Raw genomic sequence first — 7,086 nt, 5'->3', positions numbered from 1 at the left:
ATTTAATTAAAATTACCTCTTTAGCTAATATACAAAGGAATTAAATACATTTAATTTAATAAGATATCTCCTCTTTTTAATTATTGAATTAATTATTCAATTAGTTAAAGTTATCCATTAATGAGGTCATATTCTATTTTATTAAATTAAATTTTCACTCAAAAAAAGAATCCAATTAACTCCTTTTATCACTCAAAAAGGAATCAGTTAACTCCTTTTATCACTCGAAAAGGAACCGGTTAACTCCTTTTATCACTCAAAAAGGAATCAATTAACTCTTTTTATCACTCAAAAGGTAGTCAATTAGGTCCTTTTATCACTCAAAAGGAAACCAATTTATCTCCCTTTTCATGAGGAAGTTACCTTTATGACTGGCTCTCCTCTTCAATCTTTATCATCCATTTTAGTTAATCTAGATTGTCAATGATTTCCTGGATTCTATAAAAGAAGCTCTCCATTCCTCATTAAAAAGGATGAATTTTTGAATTTGCATTGAACTTATGCTGAAATTCTTACTCACTTTGCTCACATTCGCATAGCTTTATTTCTTTCATTGTAATATCATTTAGATTTTAAATATGCATCTGTTTAGCATACTATGCTTCTTCATTTCTTAGATTAATAATTGCATCTCTCATCTAGATTAATTGCACTTTCATTTAGCTACATAAATCCTTCATTCTAGAGGTCTGGTTACCCATTTCTCATTCTGAGAGTAAAGGCATAATCCTTCTAGTTAGAAGGCAACAGGTTGCTCTGTTAGACTTTTCGAATAAATAATACAATGTTTATTTTGGCATGATCTCATAGGTAATGACCATGTTGAAGTGTACGTGATGATTAGAGGCCCCCAATTTTACATGTACAATAACTATTTAGGATTTGTTCCAAGTTTCTAGCTAAACTCAAACCACTAGAATAGCCTCGAGATATACCATTGTGTACTGCATGCAAGACAGTGTATGCCTCTCACAAATCAAGGCATATAAGAATAGTTGGGTCAAAGGATATTTTGTATGGGATGTCATTGATGATGATGCACTCAAAGGCTTATTGGATCAAGGTTTAATTATGGGTGTTGGACAAGTTAAGTAGTAGGATTTGGGCATAAATACAAGGAAAAATTGGGAGGATTGAGACCAATAGCCTCCAATTTGAAGATTGGTCAAGAGAGCTCAAGTATAAAGAGAAAAAGACTTCATGACTTGTTGAAAACTCAACCACTTATATTCATGGCATTAGTTTGTTCATTTTTTACCCTAGGGAGGTGCTTAGCATTTTCTCTTTCACAATCTAACAGTGCCTTTAAGTTTTCACCAAGAGATCTACTCTTGTCATTTTTTTAATTTTTTCTTTTTTTTTCAATATTGTGTCTAGGAGATGGATTTAAATCCCCAAGATATGCCAATGTGTTCAATTCTAGATAAATTTCTTCTTTATGGTCATCAATTGTAATGTTGTTATAGGGTTCAAAGACTTTTACAAGAGAATCATCATTGTTGAATCAATCAAAGATCACTGGTCCACATTGGTCCCAATCCAATAGTTTAGGATAACTTGAGGGGATGTCATTATCAGTTTAGAATGGGCTCAGGTCAAAGGTATATATATGGGTATCAAATTTAGTACAACCATTGGGATCTTGTTTAGAAGTTGTAGAACTTGGATCCTAGAATATTTTCATCCAAGGTGCAAAGCTAGTTTGAGCAACAAGTGGAGTAATAGTAACATATTTATTCTCCACAGGTAGGCTATTAGGGTTGACAAAGATGAGTTCAAGTGCATAAGGACTATCAATATTATCAATTTTAGGTTTGATATCCTTAGATGCATTTTCATCATTCAAAGCATTCACAATCTCACATTAGGGCACCTTCGTACTAGGATGACCTATTCAAAATGGCATAAATCCAAATTGCAAACTAGAAGGTTATCCTTTTGTAGTGGTGGGTTCATCTATTCCTTGTTTCTGAGATCCAAGGCCACTACATCCACCATATCCCTTTTTATGCATGATAGTAAACCCAAGTACATACTCATTAGGAGATATTGAAGTGGGTGTTGGAATGAACAAAATGGGAAGTGTACTTTTGGGCGAGGGGGGGGATGAATCAAAAGTAACCAATTTTTTATCCTTTCAAACCCTTATTAACACATAACTAAAAGTAATGTACATGCATGTAAACATATAAAAAAACATGAAACAAAAGAAGGCATCAACGCATAACACAAAGATTTGGTAATCTAGAAACCCTCCAAGAATAAGAAGGTAAAACTAGGGTGGGGATGACACCCACAAAAATCACTACAGCAATCAATATTCAACCACTTCTGATGGTTTTCCCTGTGAAAGGCCAGCCCTATTAAAGGCTTTACACTGTGTCAATAGTGACTTGGTTAGAGGATTTACAAACACTTACATGAAGTGTCACCCTGTTAAAGAATTTACAATAGGTTGTTAAACCCACCAAATACATAGGATTTTCAATCACCTCCTCTAAGGGTTCTTCTACCTAGATATTAAGCTAACCTATCAACATAGGATTTTAACCTCTAATACAATTGTGAGAGAGTATTAGAACATGTGACCTAATTGAATGCAATCTAAAATTTTTGGGTTCAGGTACTAGATATGCTCTTCTCATTTTGATCCTTGCTTGATCTGATCTTTGTATGTGTTCCTTGTTCCTTGTCCTATTTTGATCAACTTGATATGAAATTGCTACTCTATTCCTCTAAGTCTTTCCTTCACACTAAATTTTTTGTATAATTTCCCCATATACTATTCTTAGACACATATGGAATTGGGTATTCAACCTCCTTATAAAGAATTTGAAGGCTTAGGGTTAGGAATGCATCTATGATTCATATTGAATCTCAAATTCCTGCTCATACCTTGCATTTTTCTTGTTGGTTGCATGCCTTCTCCACTTTTCTAATTGGTTGCATGCATATTGCATAGGGAATGAAAATCTTTCATCCTTATCCTTTTTTGTCCTTCAAAATTTCTCTAGGTCGGCTTCAAAAATAGTTTACATCTTAGTTTGTGAAAGCAAAAACTCTTATGCTAATCCTGTGTTACTCGATAGTCATTACATTACTAATGCTCGGCATGAACTGATTCCTAGATTGCTCAGCATCTATTACTTTCCTAGTTTGCTCGGCACCTGTTAAACACTATATTTCTCAAAACATGTATGTTTTGTATGCTTAGCATCTAAACATTTCTGAATTACTCAGCACATGAACATTTCCTAGATCAATTAGCACATACTACATTCTGATTTGCTCGACACCAACTACGGCTCAACACCTATTGATATTCTAGCTTAGCATACATTGTGTACTCGGCATGTATAGTGAAAATGGTTAAGTGTGTTGACACTCAATTATCAAGACTATTCTTTTGACCAACAATCGCCCCCTTTGACATGAGTGTTAAAAACACTTAACTAAGCTTTTATGAGCTTAACCTTATTTAGTACACCCTTTATTCACTTGGAATTCATGCAAATTTTCAAAAATATTGTAAGTAACAATATACCTTATGACTCCCCCTGAGTTGATTATGCCTTGTCCATTTGAAACTAAAATTTTGTGCTAATGTGCCTAATCCTCTCTGTCCTTTATCATGTTTCTACATTCTGAGCCTATGTGCTATATCTGATCTGTATGAAGTTAAAAAAATTTGCATCTCCCCCTTTCTACTTTATTACTCGACATCTCCCTTTTTGGCTATTTACAAACTTTCCACTTTATTCTCAAAATGAAAGAATGTAATAAAAAATTATTCAAATTTTTCTTATACATATCTCCCCCTTTTCTGACACTGATACCAAAGAGTTCTATGGAGTAATACCAAGCTTAGCCAAAAATGTGCTATTTAGCTCCAAGAGTATCTTCATAGCTGCATCCTAGTTTTCTAGTGCAATGTCCAATGACTTATGTTGGATGGCAACCTCTACTGCTAGATGTACAAGTCCATCTGAGGTAGAAATATTTGAATATTTCTTGAGGACTGTTTGTGCATACATTTGCTACTTATGAAGTACCTCCAAGTGAGGGGTTATGGAGGACTAAATTTTCATCAACTTAGCTTTTATATTTGCCTCCTCTACTGTTAATATAGCTAATTCTCTTTGAGTGTGAAGCATTTGATTAAAATGCTTCTCACTTTGAGCTAGATTGGTTGGGAGTTGCATACAAGAAGTCTTTAGATTTCTCTCCAAACTCATTATTTTCTGGCTAGTCTCCAATGTGAAGTTGGAAAAATCACACAACTTGTCATATAGGGAGAATATATTCCCAAGTATAGTTTTGACTTTATCTAATTTCTTAGCTAGCTTAATTTGTGATAGTGCTATATCACCAGATATTTTCTCATTTACCTTTCCATGAAACTTCCTTTCTAACCATTCCATTAATTTTACATTTGTATCTTGGTCTTCATTAGTCACCTGGTCAACTATATTAGATAGTTACTCTACTATTGGTCTTGACTCATTAGGTGTTTGCAACCTAAAGGCATCCATAAAGTTGTCCTTGATCTCATTCAGTGCTTGCCTATATTTATATTCTTTTCTCAATACCTCTTATCTTCTTCTTCTATCCAGTGCATTCTGTATTTCATTAATTTTCTCCTCAGTGAGAGTGTTGGATTCATAGTAGGCTATTGTTATTTCCTCATCAAGCTTAGGAATTCCATACTAAAGTTTCCTGGCTACTTTTCTTGAGCTTGAGCCTAGTGTTCTTATTTGCAATGCTAACATTTTAGTGCTCGACTTCTGAAGAGTTTGAGTGGGAGTACTTGTTTTTGGTAATTCAACCAAAGTTGGTAATTCTAATCTTTGTACACAATTTATCAATTGAAGACTTTGGTGGTCAACTTACCACTTTGAATTGACTGTTGTCATCTGTTAATATATTTTCTTCATCTAAATTAGGTTGAGCTACATATTTTCTTCTCTTTCTTGGCTCCTCTTTAGTCTTCTTGGTGGTTTGCTTCTTTTTTTTCCCTCTTCTTTAGCCTTTTGTGTTGTAGCTGTGGTGGTGGCTTTGGTAGTAGGCTTCTTTAGTGTAGGTTTTCCCATTTTCTTTGCTTTGGGTTGAGGATTAGGTGGAGTTTTAGCCTTCCTCTTAGTGACTTTAGTTCTAATAGGTGCTTCCTCAACTTCTTCTTCCTCCTTGTCCTCACCTAGACCTTGTGTTAGCTATAGAGGCTCATCTTCTTCATTATCATCATCATCCTCTTCTTCATCTACTTCCTCTTCCTCTGTTGTGCCTACTTCTTCAACACCAAATTTCTTCTTGATCTTCTTCATCAATTTTTCCTTCCTTTTCACTATTGTGGTTGTCTTAAGATTTGTCACCACCCTTGATTTGACAATTTCATAAGTTCCAAAAGGTTTTGCAGTTTTGTCAATTTCTTCTACAAGTAGAGATGTTATTGTTTCTATGGCTTGATCAACATCAAGTTCATAACCTAGTGGCCTAAGCCATCTTACTCTAGGTATGACTGGTTGTGTATACATGTAGTCAATTTCCACAAGAAAGAAAATTTCCTTTTCATGCTTCTCAACAAGTGAAACTAGTATCCTCATTCTCTATTTCATGGACTTCTTGAAGTCCTCAAAGTAGCTAGTCATTTGGGCATCAAAATTCCCACCCATCTACTCAATGAATGGATTGATTTGTTCAACAATGGTCTTTTTATGATCCCATTTCACCTTACCTACTGAATGCAATTCTTTCATGATATAGAAAAACATATAGACCAAAAGTGACCCAAATTTTCATTGAGCTCCCTTAGACTTCCTTATAGCTCCCAGATTCTCATTGATCTGCTATAACATGAGCTTTGCAAGATCATATGTATGATCTTTCTTCACCAATTTATAGGCAACATCCACTGCTATACACGGTACACTATTTAGTCTGCTTGACTGGTAGAATTTGGGGGATATTACTCTCATAGAAAAATCTAGTAGGGGTTTTGTGATGGTGTCTATTGTCATTCCCCTATTATTCCATTTTGCACCAATGTTCTTCTATATAGCTTCTTTCTTGTCACTTCTTAGGGTGTTTGGCCAATCTAGGGTTAGAATACCAGTAACCCTATGGACAGTTTTCTTTGTAAACTTTACTAGCCCTATCTCTAACCAAAAGGCTCCATCATGGATTCTGTTGAAAACAATAGGGAAAACTAGGGCTTTGGTCAGACCCTTCTTCTCAACTATGGAGAATTCATCTTTAGGTTTTCCATTTTTACACAGTTTATCAAATGCATTAAAAATCTCCAAATATCCTATGGCTCCAACTTTACAATTATAACATTTTTGAACATCTTGAACCATGACAACTTTATGAAGAATTACAGATAGAGCACCAATGGGATCATTTTTATAAGCAACTTTAGACATGGGTCTAAACTCTAGTTGTTTGACTTCATTGCTGAATAGTTGAATTTCATGACTCTCCTTTTCCTTAGTGGTTTTTGACCTAGATGCCATCATTTACCAGACTAGGGTTTAAAATTGAATAAGCTTTCAAACTCTACATAGCTCAGGACTTGAATGAAATACCTGAGAATCGATGAAATCAAGTTGAATCATTATTGAAATCACTACCAATCATTGTTTGATCACTATACAATCACCTTTTTGCTCTTCTCAACTTTTCTTGGCGTTCGAATGATTCGAAAATGAATGATTTTCAACTTTATTAGGTTCAAAAACCTAGCATATGTGATTACAATTGTACACTTGGCTTCCACTGAAGTTCATCTACTCAGCAACTACTAACATCTCTTACTCAGCATCCACTAATCTGTTCAACTTGGCATATAATGGAGTTTCACTCGGCAACCAAAGATAGCTCAACATCATCTTCTAATTTGTTATCTTTTCTCATGCATATTTCTTCTTTGTAGTACTTCTATGTTTTCTTGGGTTGACGTATGATACATCTTTATATGTATCAGCCTCATGTATCTGTCTTGTTCTTAATTGGATGAGGTTTGATCACTTGACCTCTTGGGTGAAGTGATCTCTTCATTTGATGTGTTGCATTCACCTTTCTTCTTCCATG

The sequence above is a fragment of the Cupressus sempervirens genome, chromosome 11 (genome assembly GCF_028749045.1).
Source record: "Cupressus sempervirens isolate cs-2001-9-10 chromosome 11, ASM2874904v1, whole genome shotgun sequence".
NCBI lineage: Eukaryota > Viridiplantae > Streptophyta > Pinopsida > Cupressales > Cupressaceae > Cupressus > Cupressus sempervirens.
The sequence above is the reverse complement of the archived record's forward strand: the minus strand, read 5'-3'. Positions refer to the sequence as shown.